Source organism: Silurus aristotelis (assembly GCF_946808225.1).
Source record: "Silurus aristotelis genome assembly, chromosome: 5".
In the NCBI taxonomy this organism is placed as follows: domain Eukaryota; kingdom Metazoa; phylum Chordata; class Actinopteri; order Siluriformes; family Siluridae; genus Silurus; species Silurus aristotelis.
The window spans coordinates 5,900,737-5,925,942 of record NC_139578.1 but is presented as its reverse complement, the minus strand read 5'-3'; the positions used below and the strand labels follow the sequence as shown (position 1 = coordinate 5,925,942).

Sequence of the window (25,206 nt, the reverse complement as noted above, 5' to 3'; positions counted from 1 at the left end):
ATTAGAAATTAGTTTATTAGAGGGACAGCGCATGTAGGATGTTTTGAAGGCAAGTTGAGGGAGGTGAGATTGAGATGGTTTGGACATGTGCAGAGGAGGGACATAGGGTATATCGATAGGAGAATGCTGAGGATGGAGCCACCAGAAGGGAGAAAAAGAGGAATGCCAAGGAGGAGGTTTATGAATGTGGTGAGGCAAGACATGCAGGTAGTTGGGTTGAAAGAGGCAAATGTAGAGAACAGGGGGTATGGAGATGGATGATCCGCTGTGGCGACCCCTAATAGGAGAAGTCGAAAAAAGAAGAACAAGAACAAGAATTATATATATATATATATATATATATATATATATATATATATATATATATATATATATATATATATATATATATATATATATACACACACATAGTGTAAATGTAAATGTTATTATTGTACTAGAGTTCACAAAACTATGCAGTTCTGCTGTATACACTGACCTTTTCAAAATGGCTATAGGATGTACAATTCTAATTATGTCTGGCAACAACCGGGCCAGTTTAATAACACTTTTCATTTTAATAGCACATTTTAATAGCTATTTTTTCATGTAGTAAGTTGTTAATTAAAATGTAATTTTTTTATTTAATATGTCTTTTTTTCATTTCTAAGAGCTGTTTAATCCTTATAGAGCAAATTCAGCTTGCCTCAGAAATACACTTCTGACCACACCTGTACACTTATTCATGCAATTATCAAATGAAACATGGAGCAACACAAAGCGGATGCAAAAATCATGCAGATACAGGTCGATATCTTTGGTTAATGTTCACACCAAACATCAGGATGTGGGAAATAAAATCTCAGCAACTTGACATTTCCATGGTTGTTGGTGCTTGATGGGTGCCAGATGGGCACTAAATCATTGAGGGTATTTTTTATTTTTTTAACAGAAATGGTTTGTTAATGAGAAAGAGCTTAGGCTAATGGCCAGCCTGATAAATTATCAAAAGTACCACACCATATAAGAGCCTATGTATTAATGTACCACTTCCCAAACCTGATCCTGTAGTACATCTGTGCTACTCATTATATTTGAAAAATAAATGTGCATAAAAATAACACGTAACACATCTAACATTTTTGAGTCACCATTAGTTTTTTTTTATGTTTTAGATATTTTTGTTGTTTCAAGATGCTGCAAGATGAAATCATACTTTGCAGACACAGTAGAAAACCAGAATATGAATAGGATGTTTATTAGTCTTGGGAAACAAACAGAAGCTAGGCAGCAGCATGTAACGGAAAACGGGTATATTCTGAAACACAGGTAGTCCAGGGATGATCGCCAGAATAAACCATAGATCGGACGGTGAGTGAGTGCGAACGGGGCCTTATCATGATCATTCGTCCGGTCCGTACCCCTTCCAGTCCACGAGGTATTCCAGGGTGCTACCCCTACGTTGTGAGTTTAGAACTTCCCAGACGGAGTACACCGATGACTGGTCCAGCATTTCCGGGGGAGGAGAATCTTTGGCGACTCCAGGGTGCTCGGGGGTAGGGGGTGTAAAGGGCTTTAGGAGAGACACATGGAAGGTTGGATGGATGCAGTACCGAGGAGGCAGATCGAGCCGATAGGCCACGTCATTGATCCGCCTGATGAGCCGGAACAGTCCGATGAAACGGGGACTGAGATCCCCTGTTTGGTAAGGGGGTGCCGCCAACCTCTGTGTGGTTCCAAGGGCACGTTGCTTTGTTGTTCTTGGAGCGGCAGCGAGTGTAAAACAGCGCCCATCTGTTTTGCCTGGGGTTTATGCATTCGTCTCGCAGGTATTGGAGTTTCTTGTGGTCCATTATGACCATAAAGCGGTGTGCCGCCCCCTCCAGCCAATGATGCCACTCCCTGAGCGCCAGTTTGATGGCGCCGGTGGAGGAGGCATCTACTTCCACGATAAATGGGAGCCGGGGATCTGGGTGTCGTAGGAGGGGGTGACCCTGAAACTCCTCTTCAGCTTCTGGAAGCTCCTTGGTGACGATGTTATCTATGTAGACAATCATGAATTGGTGGAGGAACAGTCTGAACACCTCATTCATGAAGGTCTGGAACTCCGCGGGGGAAATGGACAGGCCATATGGCATGATGTGGTACTCATAGTGACCAGAGGGGGTGATGAAGTCTTCCACTTGTCCCCCGTTCACCATGAAGAAGAAGTTGGAGGCAGCGGGGGGAAGAGGATGGAGTGATGAAGCCCTGCCGGAGGACCTGCTGAGCATAATCCTTCACAGCTGCGCGATCCGGAACCGACAATTGGTACATCTATCTTTTAGGTAGTTTAGCACCTGGCACCAGGTCTATGGCGCAGTCCCAAGGGTGGTGGGGGTTCAGGCAGGTCGCTGAATTTGCTCACTGAATACGTCCGCAAATGATCTGTACTCAGTGGGAACCTGATGCACACTGATGCACACTGCTCTCTGCACCGAGGGCTCCACTCGAGGATGTCCCAGGGGTTCCATGAGCACATGGGGCAGTGTTTTGCCAGCCAGGGTCAGATCCAGTATGACGCTTGCTGTACTGTTCTCCAGAATGAGAAACCGGATCTCTTTACGATGGAACTGGCCAACCTGGAGGATGACCACCGGGGCACAGTACTTCACCCAGCCATGCCCTAAGTGTCTCCCTTGGATGGTTTGGACAGCCAGCTCTCGCGTCCCTCTCTCCCACCACAGCTGGAGCTGGTCTAGGCAATCCCGGGAGATGAAGTTGCCCGTGGAGCTGAATGGGGAGCATGGGGGTTACCAGTGTGACTGGGAGTTTAGAGAGATGGGTGATTTTGGAGGTGAAGTTGACCATACTAACCGCGGGGCGTGGGTGTCTGGCTGGACACTGGGAAATGAAGTGGCTGTGATTACCACAATACAGGCTTGCTTCGGCCGTGAGGCGACGTTCTCTCTCTCTTCGACAGCTGATGAGATCCAATCTGCATGGGTTTGGAGTGGAAGAGATGGAGGGGGAAGGAGCAGGTTCCGTCTCTGGAGACCAACAAGCCGCCAGTCGCTGGGAAATACGGATGGACCACTGAATGAAAGCCTCCAATCCAATCCGATCTGCCATAGTGAGGGCCCCAGTGGCAGTGCAGAAAACCTCCGTGAAGTGGTTAGCAAATTGCACGTAAGACGTGGTTATGGCGCTATTTGAGCTAAGATGAATAAACGCCACCTTAGATCAATCAAAGGGGGAACTTGTGCGGCTGCATTTCAATGTAGAGGTTGACCTGCAGGGGGAAGCCATTGCACTCAGCTGCGTCTCCCGCATATGAAGTCAGAAGAACCATCGGGCTGCTGTAGGTGGGTTTTGGAACTCCACTGGTGTTCTTTGATGGGATCCAAAACGGAACCCATTTGCGGATCCATCAAGGTGAGTGTTCGGTATTGGGCCGATCTTCTGTCACGCTTTGATCAAGAGTCGGAAACCAGAATGCAAATAGGCCTGCTAACATATGACCTGCTCCCTGCTGCTATTAGACATTAAAATCAAAGCTGCTCCCAGTGAACCAGTCACCATAATACACACTGTTATTACCGTTTAACTGCAATAATAACAATAACAAAGTATTTTAAACCACACGTGCAATAGCAGAAATTGTATAACCATGCAATATTACCTGTGTGCAATATGTCTGTTAGCGTAACTACTTACTCATTGTCTCTTTTTTTTTTCATCATTAGATCTCAACAAAAAGCCATGCAAACAAACAACAACCTTCAGGCTCTCTTCAAGTTTGTATCTAATCTTAGTTGAAGTCCAGGAGGCAAATAAAATAAAACCAATAAATAACTTTCTAGTCTTAATTTAAGAAATAAATAATAAAAAATTGTATCATTATTATAAGTATGAAAAAATTGCGACTAAACTAAATGAGCATCAAGACTGTTTTTTATAATACATTAACTACCATTCATGGTTTTATAAACTGTTATTGTTTGCTGCAATTATTTGAGGCTGCAAGCATGTTAGAAAAATAGAATAGCCTTTATTTCTCACATATACATTTCAGCACAGTGAAATTCATTCTTTGCATATCCCAATTGGCTTAGAAACTGGGGTCAGAGTGCAGTGTTAGCATGATACGGTGCTTTTGGAGCACAGACGGTTAAGGGCCTCCAGATCTGCTACTTTATCTAGGACAAATCTACTGATAAAAAACTTTACTAAATAAATAAATTTTCAGCCTTGAACACTGAGACTGTGTCTGAGTCCCGAACACTGATTGGAAGGCTGTTCCATAACTGTGGGGCTTTATAAGAAAGATCTGCCCCCTGATGTAGTCTTCATTATTTGAGGTACCAACAAATAGCCTGCCCCTTTTGATCTAAGTAGGCGTGGAGGATCATATTGGTACAGAAGTTCACTTAGATGCTGCGGCGCGAGACCGTTAAGTGCTTTATACGTCAGTAGTAGCATTTTATAATCAATGCGAGAATTGATTTTGAGCTAGTGAAGACTGATTAAAACAGGGGTGATGTGGCCATATTTTCTAAATCTAGTGAGGACTTTTGCTGCTGCATTCTGAACTAACTAAAGCTTATTTATTCACTTACTCGTACACCCAGACAGTAAAGCATTACAGTAGTCTTATCTAGATGTAACAAAAGCATGAACTAGTTTTTCTGCATTCTGTAGCAACATATTTCTAATTTTAGCAATATTTTAAAGGTAAAAGAAGGTGATCCTGGTAATATTATTACCAGCCTCAAAGGAAAGACTAGGGTCCATAATCACACCAAGTATTTTGACCGCTGTACACACTGAGACTGAAACACCATCCAGAGATGATATGTAATCGGAAAGTTTACTTCTAGCTGCATGGGTCCTAGTAAAAGTACTTCCATCTTATCTGAGTTGAGCAGAAGGAAGTTATCAAGCATCCACTGTCCAATGTTCTTTACACACTCCTCAACATTGTTAAGCTGATCTCTCTCATTTGGCTTTGTTGAAATATAGAGCTGTGTATCATCAGCATAGAAATGGAAGCGAATACCATATTTATGTATAATTTTACCCACAGGCAGCGTATATAAAGAGAAAAGCAGTGGGCCTAAGACAGATCCTTGAGGAACACCAAACTTTACCTCAGAGAGTGTGGAAAACTCACCATTTACATCAACAAACTGATAGCGATCAGTCAAATAAGACTTAAGCCAGGAGAGAGCTGTTCCCTTTATTCCAACAACGTTCTCAAGTCTAGCAAACAGTATAGTATGATCAATGGTGTCAGAAGCTGCACTAAGGTCAAGCAAAACAAGTAAAGAGACAAAACCCTGATCAGAGGCCAGATGAATGAACAATATGAAATGAGCAATTTGAATATACATAAACAGTACATGGAGAGGTAATTATATACAATAAAGCAGATATTGTACACATTGTTATAATGGTTATACACATGTGGAAAATAATATGAAGAGCGCAAAAATAAGGCTATTATATACAGCATGTGCAACAAATGCAGTTATTATAGTGGGCGTGGCAAGGAAGGGTGGGGGGTCTGCACACAGAGAAGTTTCCATGCCAGACTGTAATACAGCTGGTCAAGATGCTCTCAATGGTGCAACGGTAGAATTTCTGAAAGATGTCTAAAGAAAGATAGTTATTTTTTAGAGCCCTCAGGAAAAAGAGGTGCTGTTGAGCCTTCTTGATCAGATTGGAGCTGTTTCTTGTCCAGAAGAGGTCCTCGGAGATGTGGATACCCAGGAATTTTAAGCTGGTGACACGGTCAACCACCATTCCTTTTATATAGATGGTGTGTGTGTGTGTGTGTATGTGCGCCACCTTTCTCCTTCCTGAAGTCTACGATGAGCTCCTTCTCTTCTTGGTCTTCTTGGTGTTGAGCAGCAGGTTATTGGCGTCATCAATGTATTTGATGAGTCTGATGACCATCATGTCGTCTGCAAACTTGATGTTGGAATATGCAGGATTGCAGTCGTGGGTGAAGAGGGATATGTATATATTTATGCTTACCAACTAAATATAACAATTGCAATATTTGAGACTTTTGTTTATAGGTACAGTTATTGGCATTGCTTAAAATACTCATTATTACTGCATAAAATTACAAGTTTTTGAAAAACCCAAGTATATTTAATAGTTGTTGATTTAATGCTTGCTTAAACTGTTTAATTAAGAGTCAGATGTTCAGTCTTCAGACAGCTAAAAGAAGCTAGTGGAGGTAAAGCAGCAACTGGATCCTCCTGATTTTCTAAACCAGTTTTGCATCAGATTTGCAACAAAACTGCAGACACAAACTGCTGGTTGTCCATAGTTAGATATGTTAGAGATGTCAAATAGTGTTATAAAAAATATTGTCAGCAAAATGAAGACGTTCACATAGGGATGTACCTCTAGAGGTATATGACTGTTTAATGTTACTGGGATAAGTAAATGAGCTGCCATCCACCATGGGATGTCCATGAGACATGCTCAGATCAAAGTTGAGACCTGAGTGTCTGATGGGGGAAGAGAGAAAAGGTTGTGAGTTATCAGCATATTATATACAGTATATTATATATAGGAGCCATAGGAGGGTATGAAATTAAAGGAATCAAAGGCTCTGGTTAAAATTTTTTGCCATTGAATGTGCTAATGCATTGTGATTATACAGTCCTCTATGAAATTGCTGGAAAACGAAAGGCCGATTTTTTTGGTTTGGTGCACTCTGAGAACATGTGGGTTTGAGATCGAGTTTAAATTTCACCATTCCCAATGCCCTTTAAAAAGACCCTTAACCCTTAATTGTTGCTATAAAGTTGCTCAGAATAAGAGCATCTGCCAAATACCCTAACTGTAAATGTTTCATTGAAATAAAACCTCTCTGCCTGTGCTATACCAAAAATAGTCTATGACATGTCTTAACCCAGTGCAGTGGATTGATTAATCATTATTTATTAAAACCACTATTCAAATAAAATGTAATTAAAGTGTATAGTACATACAGATTATGCTCTACATATATCATATAGAATATATGTATTTATTAAAAAAAACCTTCAGGGAGTTTAATTGTAGCCCATCTGTTACACTTAGAAAAAAATGACTGTGGGCCCAAATCTGATCAGTTATTATTAGATGGTGGAGCATTTTTTTAGCACAGCAGTGACACTGACAAGGTAGCTGTGTGTGTGTGTGTGTGTGTGTGTGTGTGGTGTGTGTGTGTGTGTGTGTGTGTGTGTGTGTGTGTGTGTGTGTGTGTGTGTGTGTGTGTGTGTGTGTGTTTGAGAGAGAGAAAGAGAGAGAGAGAGAGAGAGAGAGAGAGAGAGAGAGAGAGAGAGAGAGAGAGAGAGAGAGAGACACAGACAGACAGACAGTCAGACAGACAGACAGAGATAGGGGCGTGAATAATTGCTTTCTTCTTTTTTTCTTTCTAAATTGCTGATTATGGATTGTTTGCTACTTACTGTTTTAATCCTATTTCCTTTCTCAGGATGTTTCCACAGCTGGCTTTCTGCTGAGTTAAGACTACAGGTATGATTAATTATTAATTACAGTAGAGGTAGTAGGGTAGAGACCTCACTATTGCAGACACTACATCATTGCTTGTGAGGCCAAAACAACAAACTCATGGCCTTACAGTGCAATAAGCAACTGTACACTAATGCTATATATAGTGCTACTATCCAATCTGTGTTCTAGAACATTGGAATATAAGCTTTAAAATGTTAGTAAGTATATCACTATTTGATGATATATCCCATTGCATACAGGTACAGTAGATCTTAGCTAAATAAATTATTTACTTATTATTACTTTGTAAATGTAAATATCAGTTAATAACTCTTAATTTAAATTGTGTGCTAATGTAAGTAGCACAAGGAGTGGTTTCTCTCATTATTGTTCACTAGGTTTTTAGTAACGTGGTACTATTGTATTCATCAAATAATATTTGTTAATCTAAAAACAGTCAGTAATAAAGGTAGTCATTTCAGTTAAATGATTCATTCTGCTGCATGGTTTGCCAAAATGTGCAGCTTGATTATGCAGCCACTGATAGCAGACAAACAGCTTGAGCAGTGTAAAAAAAAGCTAATAATCCTTGCAATATTGTGTTATTTCATCACATGACCATGATTAGAAAATATTTTTTCAGAACCAGCCTTATATCTACTATGAATACACAGTATACAGTTCCTAATGATATAAACGAACCAAGCAACAGGAATAAGATATTGGTGTCCCTGGTTTGAATTTGTTCGCTCTATTGGCCAAGGCGTGGTCCACAGGCGATGCCACTGACTGCCATGATGCCACGATGTCACAGATAATCAATAGGTCAATGAGAGTGAGTGAGTGAGTAAGAGAGAGCGAGAGAAAAAGAAAGAAAGAGAGAAGAAAGGAAAGATGCCCCGTTCTAGCTTCTGTGCCTCTCTCTTTCGCTCTCTCCTTCTTTTTCTTAAAAGATGAAGTCTGGAACGCCTACTAGAACACCCACTAGGGGCTGCATGAGGAGAGAGACCGGTACAATGAGGCAAAGAGAGAACACGAGTGGGGTGGGGGCAGAGATTCAAGTGGGTGAGAGGAGGGAAGAGACGAATGATGTCAATGAGAGGGAGAGTGAGAGAGCCCCTCACTGGAAAGGAAGACTGAGATAGTGTGTGAGGGGGAGGAGAATGATAGAGAAAAGGAGAGAGGAAAAGCAAGGTGCATGCACACATTGCTCAGCTTGCACATTGCAGCCGCGACAGGCAAGCTGAGAGGCGCTTGCATCTGAACCTTGCAAACAAAAGATTAAATGACATCTCAGCACGTGCGTTAGATTGATACTTCATCACTGGAAAGGCACTGCCAAGAAACAGAAGCATTTTGGGACCACAGTGGAGAAGAAAAAAACAAGACAGCACTGAAATTCCTGATATCACTATCTGGGTTTCTCTAAGTGGGTAAGCTCAACTCACTACTCAATTTTTTTCTAATCTTATCAAATATCATGTATAGCTTTGGGGTTCCTGGAGAAGTATGTGTTTTATTATCAAGGCTATCAGAGAAAATAGGTTTCTGAGCTCTGTATCAATCTAAACATTATCACTTAGTTCCACATACTAAGCCTCACATCAGGGATGCTTTACTGAAATGTAGTGTATTTAGTACTAGTATACTTAAGTATTGACTTAAGATACATATATACATTTATATCACATTCAGCTCCTGGAATTCACAACAATAATAATAATAATAATAATAATAATAATAATAATAATAATAAGTATTATTATTATTATTATTATTATTATTATTATTATTATTATTATTATTATTATTAACCCAGCCATTAGGGGGGCACAAGCCAGTGTACTCTTAGTGCCGGTCCCAAGCCCGGGTAAATGGGGAGGGTTGCGTTAGGAAGGGCATCCAGCGTAAAACATGTGCCAAATCAAATATGCGGATCACAAATGAGAATTTCATACCGGATCGGTCGAGGCCCGGGTTAACAACGACCGCCACAGGTATCGTTAGCCGACAGGGTACCGGTGGAAATTGGGCTACTGTTGGCCGAAGGAGGAGAAGGAGAGGAGGAAGGCGTCTACAGAGACGGCAGGAAAAGGAGCAGTGTAGGAGAGTAGAGGTTCGGGTTGGTACTTTAAATGTTGGTACTATGACGGGTAAAGGGAGAGAGATAGCTGATATGATGGAGAGGAGAAAGGTAGATGTGTTGTGTGTTCAGGAGACCAAGTGGAAAGGGAGTAAGGCCAGGAACATTGGAGGTGGGTTTAAACTGTTTTATCATGGTGTGGATGGGAAGAGAAATGGTGTAGGGGTGATTCTGAAGGAAGAGTACAGTAAGAGTGTAGTGGAGGTGAAGAGAGTTTCTGATAGGGTGATGATCGTGAAGGTGGAAGTTGAAGGGATGATGATAAATGTCATCAGTGCCTATGCTCCACAAGTTGGCTGTGAGATGGAGGAGAAGGAAAGATTCTGGAGTGAATTAGATGAAGTGGTAGATGGTGTACCTAGGAAAGAACGATTGGTGATTGGGGCAGACTTTAATGGGCATGTAGGTGAAGGGAACAGAGGTGATGAGGAGGTGATGGGTAGGTATGGTTTTAAGGAGAGGAATGTGGAAGGGCAGATGGTGGTAGATTTTGCTAAAAGGATGGAAATGGCAGTGGTGAACACGTATTTTAAGAAGAAGGAGGATCATAGGGTGACATATAAGAGTGGAGGAAGGTGCACACAGGTGGATTATCTTCTGTGTAGGAGATGCAACCTGAAGGAGATTGGAGACTGTAAGGTGTTGGCGGGGGACAGTGTAGCTAGACAGCATCGAATGGTGGTCTGTAGGATGGTTTTGGAGGCGAAGAAGAAGAGGAGGAAAGTAAGGTTTGAAAGAAGAATAAGATGGTGGAAACTGAAGGAGGAAGAGTGTAGTGTGAGGTTCAGGGAAGAGGTCAGACAGGGGCTTGGTGGTGGTGAAGAGGTGCCGGATGATTGGGCAACTACCGCAGGAGTGATGAGGGAGGCAGCTAGAAAAGTACTTGGTGTGACATCTGGAAATAGAAAGCAAGACAAGGAGACGTGGTGGTGGAATGAGGAAGTGCAGGAGAGCATTAGGGGAAAGAGATTGGCAAAACAGAAGTGGGATCGACAGAGTGATGAGAAAAGTAGGCAGGAGTACAAGGAGATGCGGCAGCAGGTTAAAAGGGATGTGGCGAAAGCCAAGGAAAAGGCATATGAGGAACTGTATAAGAGGTTGGACACTAAAGAAGGAGAAAAGGATTTATACCGATTGGCCAAGCAGAGGGACCGAGCTGGGAAGGATGTACTGCAAGTTAGAGCAATAAAGGATGGAGAGGGAAATGTGTTGACTAGTGAGGAGAGTGTGTTGAGAAGATGGAGGGAGTATTTTGAGCAGCTGATGAATGAGGAAAATCAGAGAGAGAGAAGGTTGGAGGATGTGGAGTTGGTGAAGCAGGATGTAGATAGGATTAGTAAGGAGGAAGTGAGAGCAGCGATTAAGAGGATGAAGAATGGAAAGTCGGTTGGACCAGATGACATACCGGTAGAAGCGTGGAGATGTTTAGGAGAGATGGCAGTGGAGTTTTTAACCAGATTGTTTAACAGGATTCTGGAAGGGGAGAGGATGCCTGAGGAATGGAGAAGGAGTGTGCTGGTACCGATCTTTAAGCATAAGGGAGATGTGCAAACCTGCAGTAACTACAGGGGAATTAAGTTGATCAGTCACACCATGAAGTTATGGGAAAGAGTAGTGGAAGCCAGGCTGAGAGAAGAGGTGACCATCTGTGAGCAACAGTATGGTTTCATGCCGAGGAAGAGCACCACAGATGCCTTATTTGCTTTGAGGATGTTGATGGAGAAGTATAGAGAAGGACAGAAGGAGCTGCATTGTGTATTTGTGGATTTAGAGAAAGCGTACGACAGGGTGCCGAGAGAGGAGTTGTGGTATTGTATGAGGAAGTCAGGTGTGTCAGAGAAGTATTTGAGGGTGGTGCAGGACATGTATGAGGACAGTGTGACGGCAGTAAAGTGTGCAGTAGGTACGACAGACTGGTTCAGGGTGAAGGTTGGACTACATCAAGGATCGGCCCTGAGCCCTTTCCTGTTTGCAGTGGTGATGGACAGGTTGACGGACGAGGTCAGACAGGAGTCTCCCTGGACTATGATGTTTGCAGATGATATTGTGATTTGTGGTGAGAGTAGAGAGCAGGTTGAGAAGAGCCTGGAGAGGTGGAGATATGCGCTTGAGAGAAGGGGAATGAAAGTCAGTAGGAGTAAGACAGAGTACATGTGTGTGAATGAGAGGGAGGGCAGTGGAGTGATGCGGTTGCAGGGTGAAAAGGTGAAGAAGGTGGAGGAGTTCAGGTACCTGGGGTCAACAGTGCAAAGTAATGGAGAGTGTGTTAGGGAAGTAAAGAAAAGAGTGCAGGCAGGGTGGAGTGGGTGGAGAAGAGTGACAGGAGTGATTTGTGATAGAAGAGTATCTGCAAGAATGAAAGGGAAAGTTTATAGGACTGTGGTGAGACCTGCGATGTTGTATGGATTAGAGACAGTGGCATTGAGTAAAAGACAGGAGGTGGAGCTGGAGGTAGCAGAGCTGAAGATGTTGAGGTTTTCGTTGGGAGTGACGAGGATGGACAAGATTAGAAATGAGTTTATTAGAGGGACAGCACATGTAGGATGTTGTGGTGACAAGGTGAGGGAGGCGAGATTGAGATGGTTTGGACATGTGCAGAGAAGGGACATGAATTATATTGGTAGAAAAATGCTGAAGACGGAGCCACCAGGTAGGAGGAAAAGAGGAAGGCCAAGGAGGAGGTTCATGGATGTGGTGAGGGAAGACATGCAGGTAGTTGGTGTAAAAGAGGCAGATATAGAGGACAGGGTGGTATGGAGACGGATGATCCGCTGTGGCGACCCCTAATGGGAGCAGCCGAAAGAAAAAGAAGAAGAAGAAGATTATTATTATTATTATTATTATTAATATTATCATCGTTATTATTATTATTTTCATTATTATTATTTTCATTATTCATTAATTCATTTATTAATTTTGGAATCCCCAAAATAATAAAAGTGCTATATGAATGATATTAAATGTATTTGCTGTTAAAAAGAGTAAGATTTTGACCTAATCATAATAATTGTGGGAGAGTTGAAAAACAAAAATGCTTGCAATTATTTCAGAAACATCAAACAATTATTATTTAAAAGTAAATTAGTTAATATGTGATAATTATAAATTTTTAATCAGCATGTTTATTTATTTAGATATTTGCATTATAGTTACACATAATTTTAAAATATCCTCACTACGTACATGATAAAGGAGAGGGGCGTGACCTAACCTAAACCTATCCAGGCATTAAATTGATACAAGGTGTTTGACCGTTGTGGATAGTAATGAAGACTATTAGAAAAAAGTGAGAGTGTTGACCATTCTGTTGATTCAGACAGACTATGGCAGCTTCTAAATGACCTGGCGTGCTTATAACTGCAAATGATATTTTAATATTTTAATAATTTTAGCAATGTTTGCAATCCAAATGTTATGACAATATAAAAATGTACATATATAATTATATAGACATGTATATATAAATATTTTTACTGAAATACTTTCTATGGAATGCCTTTAAATTTCTTTTCTAATAGTTTATTGTTTTCTTGTTGATTCTAGGGACAGAATAGTAAAATATAGTTTTATTTTATGAATTTCTGTCAAGTCAACAACTAATAATGCACTTTATATACTGTACGTAGACTAACCAAAAGTATACGGACACCCGACCATCTTATCTTTACAGTATGTGATTCTTCCCCAAAAATGTTGCCACAAAGTTGAAAGCACACAACTGCTTAGAATATATGTGCATGCTGGGCAAGATTTTCCTTCACTGGAACTAATGGGCCAAAACCTTTTCCAGCATGACAAATCTCATGCGCACATAGTGAGGTCCATAAAACCATGGTTTGCAGGGGTTGGGTTGAAACACTGAGTCTTCTGCCCATAGCACTGACCTCACCTTTGGGATGAACTGGAACAATGACTGTGTACCTGTTGGTTTTTGTATTGTTTTTTCTTTATCTACCACCAATGACTGACCTTACCAATGCTCATATGGCTAAATAAGCAGAAATTCACACAGCAACATTTATTGAAGGTCTTCCAAGAAAAATGCATATAATTATAACAGCAAAGCAAAAAACTATTTTGGAAAAGAATGTTTAATTAGCACATATGGGTGTGATGCTTACTTGTCAAAAAACAATGTACAGTACAGTATGTAATTATTTATCCTTACCATGACAGAACCTGGACTGACTATTTAACATTATTAAGTGTCATGTTCTATGCTGTGATAGTGCTAGTAATGATCAGAATAAACAGAATTGTTTGCAGGAAATATAACATTTTATTTTTACACACTGGTTCTATGTCCTTGGCATGAGCTGTGGCTTCATGGTTTCCCCAGAATCATGTCGAAAGTAGTTTAATGTTATGCTTTACAAATCCTGCTGAATTATAATCAATGAATCAGGCAGCAGTTAAGTTTGCACTGTAATATTTCCAAGTTACGCACATGCTTTAGGTCCGGTATCTTTGTACAAATTATTCCACGTTATATAATTACAGATGTTCAGTTTCTGGATTTTGATATGTAGTCTCACTGACATTTAATATGGCTTTAATTAACAGTTATAGTAAAGTGCTGCTTATGCACACTAATTAGTTAATGATGCACCAGATACTACATTATTACAGAATAGGTGAGGAGATTAGTAAATGCTATATGATTACATTTTGTAAGTACAAAATGAACGTGCTGAGATTGATAACGTAGCAAAAGTGAGAATTGAAAAACAAAAGGAACAGCAAATTGATTTTATCATTACAGTACTTCTACAGTATATGGTTTATTGTCATGAAACGTTTTGAGTTGAAAAAAAATATATATATTATATTATATAATCAATTAAAAATATACTCAAAAAATAAAAGCATTTAACTCCACATAATTGTAAGCCAATTAAAATATAGCATGTGTACAGTATATTTAAAATAATTCAGTTATGAAAAATAAAAATAAATGTTTCATGCTGACATTCTACACATCTGGCCGTAATAAATTAGTTGGCAATGTCTGTAGCAGTTGAGACAGATGAGTATGCCTGCCTCAATTTATCTGGTACCCCATGCTGACCTGTGTCTGAACATCTCATTGAACATTTTGTCCCCCACTTCTGATATTATATAGATTTTTGAACATGATTGTGTGGCTTTCTGTGCATTTTATTCACAATATAATTAGTGAAATTAGGAAATTCAAGTCCTTCCACTTCAGTTTTGGCAAACCAGCTCTCTGTACTTTGCGCACCAGAAAATTTTTATGCTAGAACAAATTGGGCCACTTAGTTTACAGTGAAGAGAAAACAAAGCTACAGCACTCAGATACACGCTACTGTAGATGACTGCATGCTTGCAACTTGTGGCAACTGTTAGGGAAAAGTCTACATTTTCTTGGTGATTTGGTGGTCAACATTTGGCCAGGGATTATATAGTTAAATGTTTTGTGTGGCCAGGTGGAGTATGATTAAATTTAGTGGATGTCAGTTCCTTTTAAATATTTAAAACTCTGTTTTGTAGTGATTGTTGTTTTGAAGTCTGGTAGATGTTTAGCTATACAGCAGTAGATACAAACATGTATTTCCCTAATAGCAGTTGAATGTTTTTGCCTGCCACGTTATGATAACTTAGTTTATCTATAGATAATACTGTTTGTGTTTACTACAACATAGCTTTGTTCATGGTAGTTCTCTTTTATTATTCATCATATTCTTTTTTCTTAGTGTGTTCTGTTCTCTTTTCACACATTCTTTATCTTATTATTGTAACCTTAACCACTGTACCTCAACTGCATATATGACACCCATATGTCTTCCCCAAACCATTGCCATAAAATAGAAAGCACATGAGAGTAAAGCTAATCAGTCTGCAATTAACAATCGCTATAATAACTGTAATATCACTGTAATCAGCTTAAATAAAATCAGACTAATAGCCTGTTTAATGGCCAGGGATATAATTCAGAAATGATTTGTAGCATGACATTTTTCAGTGATGCTCCAGTCAGAGCCCCAACTTTTTATTTGGCAAAAATATGTAGTCACATGTTCAAACTAGTATATTTTTGAGTGTTTTAATTTTTATTTTGCAAATATTTACTGCAAATATATTGCATATATTTCCATATTAGTTGCATAATCACTGACCATTTAAACCTACATTATAGATAAGCATTCATACTAATTTGTTATATTTTAATTTGCCATGAGTTCACCGTTTACACCACTGTTTGCTGTTATCTCTGAGGTTTAGCAGCAGCTGAAAGCTGATAGAAAAATAGGCTTATGCACAAACATAAAATTAGAGCACAACGTGTGCCAAATGTGAAATTGGTTGTTTCTAACTGAAATGGGAAAACTTCCCATCCGCACTATCTGAAAGGCAATTACAGGATGGTGAGGGGGTGTCATTGGTTGACTGCTCAAAAATAATGTCTTTATTTCCACAGCTTTATTCTAGCTGCATTATTTATCATTTGTAAAAAAGAAAGAAAGAAAGAAAGAAAGAAAGAAAGAAAGAAAGAAAGAAAGAAAGAAAGAAAGAAAGAAAGAAAGAAAGAAAGAAAGAAAGAAAGAAAGAAAGAAAGAAAGAAAAATACATTTAGATGAAAATCAGATGAGGGTATTAACTATGAGCACAATATTGGTTATTGGCAATGTCTTGTTCTATATCAACTCCTACCAGTTTGACAGTTTTAACTTGTTTCTTCTGCTTTCTCGAAATTCTCTCGTACAGTGTAATATAAGAGCTTGGGGCCCAACTGTAATCTTGTTGAAGGTATATCACACCTCTCCACTGCTCAGTCCTCCCTCCCTCTTGTTCTTTCTCCTGTAGCATTATTCATAGGCACAGATTCAATGCTCCAAAATGTTATCTAAGGGGTCATGTAATATTCTCTGCCTTCCTTGCCAAAAAGAAATCCTATCTATTAAAGCACACAGTATGGAAATCCTTACATTGAAATTAATGCAAATGCAGATCAATAATTCGGTCAGCAGATATTAGATGTGAAAAGCTCCACTCTTGCTAAAACAGCAAATGTCGCATTCACCACCACAGAAGCACAAACGGAGCTAGAGTACATTAGAAAAGTCCTGAATTGAAAATGTTCTTGAATAATTTATATTTAAACCTTTCCTAATATTTTGAAAACAACAAGGTTGTCTTATTCAACGTGTTCATTAAGAATTTACCTCAGATTTTTGCTCATACTTGTCACAAATCTGATGTACTATAATTGCTAACAAAGACTGGTGTCACATTTAAAAAGTTAAATGACAGGTCAGGTACAACTGGCTAACTGACTATTTTCCTGTAATTATATTTGGGAGATGTAGCCGGAGTCTGTGTTAACCGTTTCTCCACCGCGACTGTGGTGTACATTTATTTAAAACAAAGTGTGCACACTTTATGAACCAAAATAGATAATCATTAGGTAGCAATGGGATATGAGGTGGTAATAAGTGAAATGCTGAATCTTTTGCTGCAATATACAGTACTCTTCAATATAAATGTACATGCATAAGCATATACAGTATATTCCACTGTAAATAAACACAGTTCATATTTGTTTGGAGATAATTACATCCAAGACCCAAAGCATAGAGTAAGAAGCTTTGTGACTGTGTGCCAGAGATTATATGATCCATTTCATCTTCAGCCTTAAATAGCTGAACAACCATGATTTGCGCTGTTATATGGTTTGATAAAATTGGTCTAATCTTTGAACTAATTGTTTTGACAATAAACAAGCCACTATGGCTTTACACAAAATTAAGGGAAAATTTAATTTTTATGCATATTCAGCTGCATTAGATTTTATCCTCATCTTATTCTTTCAACCATTATATATATTCTTTTTTTTTTTTTTTTGAGGGGGGGGTTTAATTTGTACATATAAAAACATTTAACATGCTATAAATTGAATCAAAAATTGAATCCCTAACCAATGAAAATAGTGTCTGAGGCTGAAAAGTTTTGCTTACAGAAAAAGAAATAAAGGGTATTGAGCAAGACAACCTAAAATATATAACATTTGTGTGTGGTGAATATCATTATCAGTACTAATTCATCATTACACTTTATACTAGAATAAAGCAGTTGTAGAACAACATATCATTGCAGCTGAACTTCACCATAATGGTGTGCATTAAGGGGGTTTGTTAATTAGGCTGAGAAAATAAACACTGCTTCTTCTGTGGTGCGTCTAAGGACTCCAAATACAGACTATGGCTCCTTTTTGAGACATCTGCATTCGGCTTCAATAGAGTCATAAATCTGACTCATGCAACATTGCAACAGTGTAAGTAATAAGTAATAGCTTTGCTTTATGCTGTGTGTACAGTATATGCATGTGTGTGGGATAGCAAGCAAAACAAAGCTATGAGAAGGATGAGAAGATAAATTTTAAACTGTCCATGGTTTTGAAAACCCCTGTTGAGCAAAGAATTAATCAAGAATTAAGGGCAAGAAAGCCCCGTTATATGCTTGTGAAATGATAAAGAACATTTGTCTTATCAGCTGGCATTCGATTTGGGTGCAGACTAAAAGGGCAATTGATTTGCTCTGTAAGACCATAGAAGTGGTGGAAGGAAATGTATTAAAAGAGATTAACAGGCATGCAGTCAATAGCCTAGATTATTCTTGACCCTTTCAAATTGAAAAGGTGAGGTATTGAATTATGTATTCAGCCAAATTAGCCAAAAGAGAGAAGTTCTTCCAAAGATAGCTCTTGCCATTTTTGATGAACTGATTGACAAACTGTAAATGATGGCAGAGTTGTGCTGTTTTGACATTTACAGTGCTATTTAAAGGGTTATACACTTGCGGATATCCACAATTTTTAATGCATCTGGACACACTTATCCTTGTGATAGTTGATAAAACACTGTAGTCATAAAACACATTATTTTCATAAAATACATGTGTTTTTTGATACTATAAGTAATAAACTCCATTCTGTTCCAGAAGAGTGCTTATTATTCCGAAATTATCTTTCAAATATGTGTGCTGGTGACGCCTACATCAAAATCCCCTAAACAAGCTGTCCAGCTATAATGCAAACATAATTATATCCTTTAAGTACCAGGCTATAAGTGAGGCATTGGCCCCATGTGACAGCTTCTGAGAGGAAATGGTTTAAAGGTTACATCTAGAGGTCACATAAGATTGGTTGCTTTGAATAAAAAGATGCGTAGTGCAAGTAAAAGAAAAGGAGATTGTCAGTTCTTTATTAAAGAGTTTAGTATTTTTATATTTTAATATTTAAGTCTACGAAAGTCCAAGCATGTTTAAAATAATGTAAAATTAAAGGGGAAATCAACTATTTTCTTCTAAACACTCCATCTGTCAGTGACTGGAGAAATTGTATACTTAATATGGCAAGTTGAATTTATGGCCAATAGTTCCAAACTTTCCAATTACTGCAGAAGTGTATTTTAAGCAAAAAATCTCATATGCACACTGCCAGTAAGTGGATACTTATTCTTTTTGATATAATTTCCATGTCAAATGCAGCTCATAATCCATCTGTTAGAGCCTGAATATTAAGCTGCATTCAGACTGCAAGTGCATAGTGATCTATTCCAGTCTATTCCAACTTGTGTTACTGAAGTGGCCCACATGCTCAAAACAGCAATGTTTATCGCACAATTTTAAAATGTTAGAAAAGACAAATGTCTACTGATACAGAAATTGTAATATATGCAAGACTGTATATAAATGAAAATCAAGTTTACTAATCAGAATATACATTAGACAATAAAAAATAAAAATAAAATCAAATAAATAATAGCTGATCCTACTTAGAATTGTGTCTTGTCTCTTAGCAATATTACAGAAATGGCATCAGTTGCATGAATGATTAATGATTGCTTTCGCATTGAAAGTGAGCTTTTCAGTGTTTTACTAATAAATTCGTTCTTAGGATTTATAAAAAACTAAATGTTTAATTAAATTTAATTTTAAATATGACTAATTTGAATTTACATATATACAACTACCTGCAGGTGAGGTTGTAAAAAGGTTTAGTTTCAGCTTTAAGCAGTTTATGAAAACAGAGCACACTTTACAACAGCAACTCAAACTCAGCTTCACTAAAATTAATTCCCCTCTCTTCTGTTTCCTTGGATTTTGATAGTCTTACTGAATGCTTTCCTTTTATTTCCTTAAGAAAGCAAAACCTACATAAATCAGGGTGCACTTAATGTAAATGAAATGCAGGGTTCTGAATATGAGTTTAAATTTTGGATGTGTTATATGCATGTGACATTTAAATATGTGACTAGTGGGTGGGAGCTTGCATCCATGCAGTTGAATATGATTTATCTTAATTCAAGTCACTGCTTGTTTTTATACTGTTTACATGAAACAGGTGCAGACTTGTTTAAATTGCTAAAATCTGTGGGGGTTTTTTAACCATATTTAATGAATAAGGTCAATGTCAGAAATGTCGCCAGACACGACACCTATTATTTTGATAATTAAAATCTGAGTTCAATTCCTACCAGCTTAAATATATTACTAAGAAATATTAAGTACAAAATTAAAGTGGTTAAACCTTGTGTAAATATTTTTTAGGCAAGGAACTAATAATAAAGCCTGTACTAATTCATTTGTATTATTTGTTAATAAAAATGATTTTTTAATTACTTTTGGCCAGTGGTTGTAATTATGGCAGTGGTACTAATTACATTTGTTCACTAATTAAACAAAAAACATTGATTTCCCACTGAGAAAGCCCAGCAGTCAAAGCCAGATTTCCAACCCAACATAATGTATTTCTCCATGCCTGTTCCACCTGCAGCAATAGGCCAATCAGATAAATTCAATTTGTGAAATGAACAAGCCATCAGTTCCAGTTAGACGCTGGTCAGGTCAAAATAACTTCTGGTGCTTTGCTAATATTAGACAATCCCTCACCCAACCCCTCTATTTTGAATGGCAACATGGGTCCATTGATGAGCGGTGCAGTTTGATAAAAATACATTCAGCAGCCATCCCTGTTTTATGATTGTGGAATTTGGCACATGACATAGATGCATGACTGAAATTAGCTGGAGCTTCAACACTGAATTCTCCACATATTGCAGCATTCAGCTACCATTTCTTCCCATTCTGATATGTAATAAAACAGCTATTTATTTTGCAGTCAGAAGGTTTTTAAACTATTCATTTGCAAACTCAAATAAACGTTCATTGTCCATATAGTTCAATAACATTGTAATTGTATTTAAAATCAAGGAATGCAAGTTCTTTGTTTTGTGTGTGCATGCATGTCTAGTGAGAATACACAGAGAGCTTTTTTTCTGGGACACTGGACATGCCTGTTATGAGGAGGCGGATAGAACTGTCAAGCGACTTGTGTTCTAATCAGGCTGTTTTTGGGCAACCTCCAGCACACTGAACAGCTCAAAGCCTGCCACTGCTCGCACTCCCAGCTGCTCACTCAGATCATTTATGGTTTAGATGAAAGATTAATTCTGTCCATTGTTGAGGAGAAAAAGGAAAAGGGTATTTAAAAGTGGGACAAAGCAATTTTGCTCATGCAAATTGAAATACATGAAGACCAGGGAATTCTGTATTTGTTTATTGCAATAGGATCTTGTTAACTAACATAATGGTGTTAAAACACTAGTAATATATTCTCTAGAAAGTAGCTTTGTTCAGAGCTAAGCCAAAGATTTTACAGTTGCCCTTGCAATTAAGATTTTTTTTTTTTTTAAAGATCAGTGGTTCTCTGTTGGATTGAATGCCACAGCAAAATTATAAGAGGCCAGTGATTCATGATAATTAAACTTTGAACTAAACTAAACTAAAATTTGAAACTCTTCACACAGCTAGCACAACAGCGATATTTGTATAATAAATTGTAAAGATACTGTACAGTATATGCTCTAATACACAGTCTTCATAAACACTGTCAATAATATACAAGTTTGTCATCACCTCATTAGTCACTGGTTTGTAGTCACTTAAAAATTGTCATATGTTTTTCCCATTGTTCAATGTAAAACTTTGTGATGTAAATTAGTAAAATGTATGTAATGTGAATGTAATATGCGGCTTACTTCATTTTCACAGGGCTACTACCCTACTCATCTTTTACAGTATACTACTGTTATTACCAATGCAGTATCTTACTGCAATATCACAATTTTACAGTGTTGAACTGTGTTGTCTAAAGCAATATACTAATATACAGAGTATATATTATAATTATTGTTTTTTATAATGTACTTCTGGACTGAATTAAACTGAATTTAACTTGACTTAAATCTACACAGGCCAGGTGTTGTGTGAACTTTTAGCTTAATTCTTGTGGTCAAAATTTCTTTCCAATTTAATGTGCCAAGTTAATGACTCTATAGGCAGTGTTGGGAAGTAGCTAATCTACAATTAGTGGGGTTTTAGGTAAAAGGGTGATTAGGAGTAATAACATTAGATAGTGAGCATTTTATGTTGAATTATTGTGATTAAGTAAAGAATAGCAAGCGAGACAACAGTGGAGCATGAAAAGTTTTTATTAATCTAACAGCTAGGCTTAGTCAAGGTGACATAAAGGGCACTGACAGCAAATATAAATTTTTTATATAACAGCAAAAGCCCAGTTTTAGCTTTTTATTTTAGTGTTATACAAAATTGTTGTATGTGTAGGACTTTTTAATATAGTAACCTCCAAAATACTGGACTGGACTGTACCGTGGCATTTTATGTTTTACAAATATTACTTAATGGAATCCTCTTACAATCAGGCATTGGTACTGGTTAACAATAACACAATTTTTGTGTGTTTGTGCTCTTTTATGCTCCGTGTCTATTTTAATGTTTATAAATTGACATTATAAAATAATAAGGGCTTTATATCCAGCAACAATTCAGCAGTATATGCCTAGTGAACACTTTTAGTTTCCAATTTAATTTCCATGTCCAATTTTATTGGACAAAGATGGACAGAACATCAGTTGTTATTTACTGAAAATAAAGAACAGGATAAGGTAAAACCTGAGATTAAAAAAGTATGGCATGAAGATGAACCAACAGTGAAACCTCTGCTAGTCACATAATCTTCTCAATATTTCCTCAGGCTTTATGTGTAGATTTCTATTGCAATTTTATTCCTTTCTTTTGAAGTGACCCAAAGCTACATAATTTGAAATGCAACCAGGCCTGTGTCACTGATCCACTTTCACTGCCAAGCAAAGTCTAATGCCAGTTACTGAACACATCGCAGACTCTTTCAGAATTGGAACAAACAGCACTCACTGAATTACAATAATCTTTGGCATTTATTGACAGTGTTTCAGCATTTACAGATAAACACATTTCTGTGATTATTATACAATCCCCTTGATTATATGTATCTACAATACATATACCATCTGCAATTGGAATGATGGATATATCTGGTTTTATATAGAAAAAAATATGAAGAGGAAGCTGAAGAAGAAGCATGTTTGTGTTTTTTGTTTTGAGCCAAAGCAAAATAGAATTAATCTAGAATGAATAAACTGTGCTTTTCATTAGAGAGAAAATGAACAAGAAATACAGTGTGAGGTGTGAAGAGCCAGATTTTGAGACATAAAGCACTTGGCTATGTCTGGACCTGCATAAGTAGTTTGCTTTTATTCCCTTCGTGTCAGATGCTTCTCATTGTGACCCCTGCAACCTCTCTTTTCCTGCTCTGCTGGCATGGTTGCCAGGGAAACAGTGTAACAGAGATAAAAGGTGGTGGAGGTGGAGAGGGTCTCTCAGGTCTGCCTCACTGCTATGTCTCTTTATGTGGTATGGCCTGCTGATTTTGTTAGGTCTAATCATAAACAGAATCTATAGAGCTTGAAGTTATGAAGCTGAGACAACCTGAATATGAATTAGCTGACTGGGCAAGAAAAAACATGTAACAATCAAAAATGTATTCTCTCTATGCCTGCAGGGCAGTTGCTCTACTTGAGGGTCCAACTGTTGTTTTAGCTAGAACGGTGTGTGTGCTGTGTTGGTACCTATGACTGAATGACACACCATCTGCCTCATGTAGATGCAGTTTCCCCCTCATAGTCAAGATCACTTGCTTTTTAAGGCATGTAAGCATTGTCCAATCACAGTGTCAAACACAGAACTAGAGGTTTAGTTCAATTTGAGGTTCAGTTTAAGAAAAATGGTGCGTGTCAACTCCAGGATATTGGCTGCTTCCATTTCCTTTTGGTTTCACACAGGGGACACTGCTGACCACCTTGAACTTTGCAGTAGGTAAGACTAAAAAATTTATGCCACACTACCAAGGTTGCTATGCCATCCTTTCTTTTTGTCTGATTAAGAACAAATGCATGTTTCATTGCCAGAATGTGTCACAGAATCCTCCAGTTTCACCCCCAAGAGACTATCCAAAGATGGCAATCCTTTTGCTTCAAGAGTGGCAAGGTTTTGTATCTTATCTCCAGAGTGCGCTAGAGGGCTGGTGTGTGAGGTGCGGTGCGTAAAGCCACATGAGTGTATCTCCCTTAGCACATTCTGGCTCCTCTCATTTGTGATTTAGCTCTCCATCTCGACTTCCATTTGCCTCTCCTTCAATTTTATTAAAATAGGAAAGGGTTGCCATATGCCTCCTACAGGGAGAAATCATTGGCGATGTATCCTACTACCTCACATTGAGAAAGCAAAAAGTTCTTTTCAACTAGGAGTGTAATGCAATTTTAACAGCTATCCCATTAGATGCCAATTCTGTAGGAGTTGTGCTGATGTGTGAAAGGAGCATGGCTGGTGATAAATTGCAGTGAGGGCTGTGAAATTTGCTTTGTTAATTGTGTGGGTGGCTGCAAGAATAGAACACCATGATGGCGTATCTCATAAGCAGCCCCCATTCGATTGCTTCACTGAGCAAATTTTATAGCTATCCATATAAGTCCATGGACTGTGCAACATACTTTCAGCAAGCAATTAGCAAATGCTAGTTAGAATCACTGCTAGCTGGCAGTAAAATAAATAATACTAAATGTACAGTCTAGTGCTCATTAATCTTGACTGTGTGTATCCTCTAGCCATATAGGTATACATTTGTCAGCTCATGTTGTTACAGAAAAAGTAGTCAGATTATAGTTTCTAACTATTGACAAACAATTTTCACTTTTAAATTCTTGCACTCTACACTGTGGTGGTACAAACACATCTCAGATAAGCTTGTCACCTCAATTTATTTAATGCACTATAAATACTTACTGGCTTCACTGTATCAAGTATATCATATACAGCAGCAAATACACTGTGCTAGAAGGAAAATAAAACATAAAAAAGAGCATGATCATAGTTATACATAGTCATCTAATAGCAAATTATAAGAAAATATTAATCCATTTTAAATGAACTGTAAACAGTATCTGGATGTATAACTTCAAGCCTTGTTCCTCCACACAAATGTTTAAAATTTTTCTCGCCTGTTTTCTACTATAGTGATCTGAAAAATGAAACGAGATCCTGATTCAGGATTTATAGGGTGATATTACTGCTGTTGGTAGTTCTATGACACAGTGTGGCCCTTTTCTCATTCTCCTTAGTGTTATGACTGTAGTTCAGATGGTGTATAATTTACTTACATCATTATAGAT

At 38.1% G+C, this 25,206-nt stretch overlaps 1 protein-coding gene across 5 annotated transcripts in view; it reads left to right on the top strand.

Moving 5' to 3' along the window:
• The first annotated feature begins 8,577 nt into the window (after positions 1 to 8,577).
• Positions 8,578 to 25,206, top strand: part of tnr (tenascin R (restrictin, janusin)) — a 151,480-nt gene continuing 134,851 nt past the window's right edge. For 3 of the 5 annotated variants that reach the window (XM_083541639.1, XM_083541643.1, XM_083541638.1), the window contains exon 1: positions 8,606 to 8,909. The gene's annotated coding sequence lies outside the window, so the exon portion shown is untranslated. Of the gene's footprint in view, positions 8,972 to 25,206 lie in introns of all 5 variants that reach the window. The other 2 variants (XM_083541642.1, XM_083541640.1) reach the window with 2 other exon arrangements.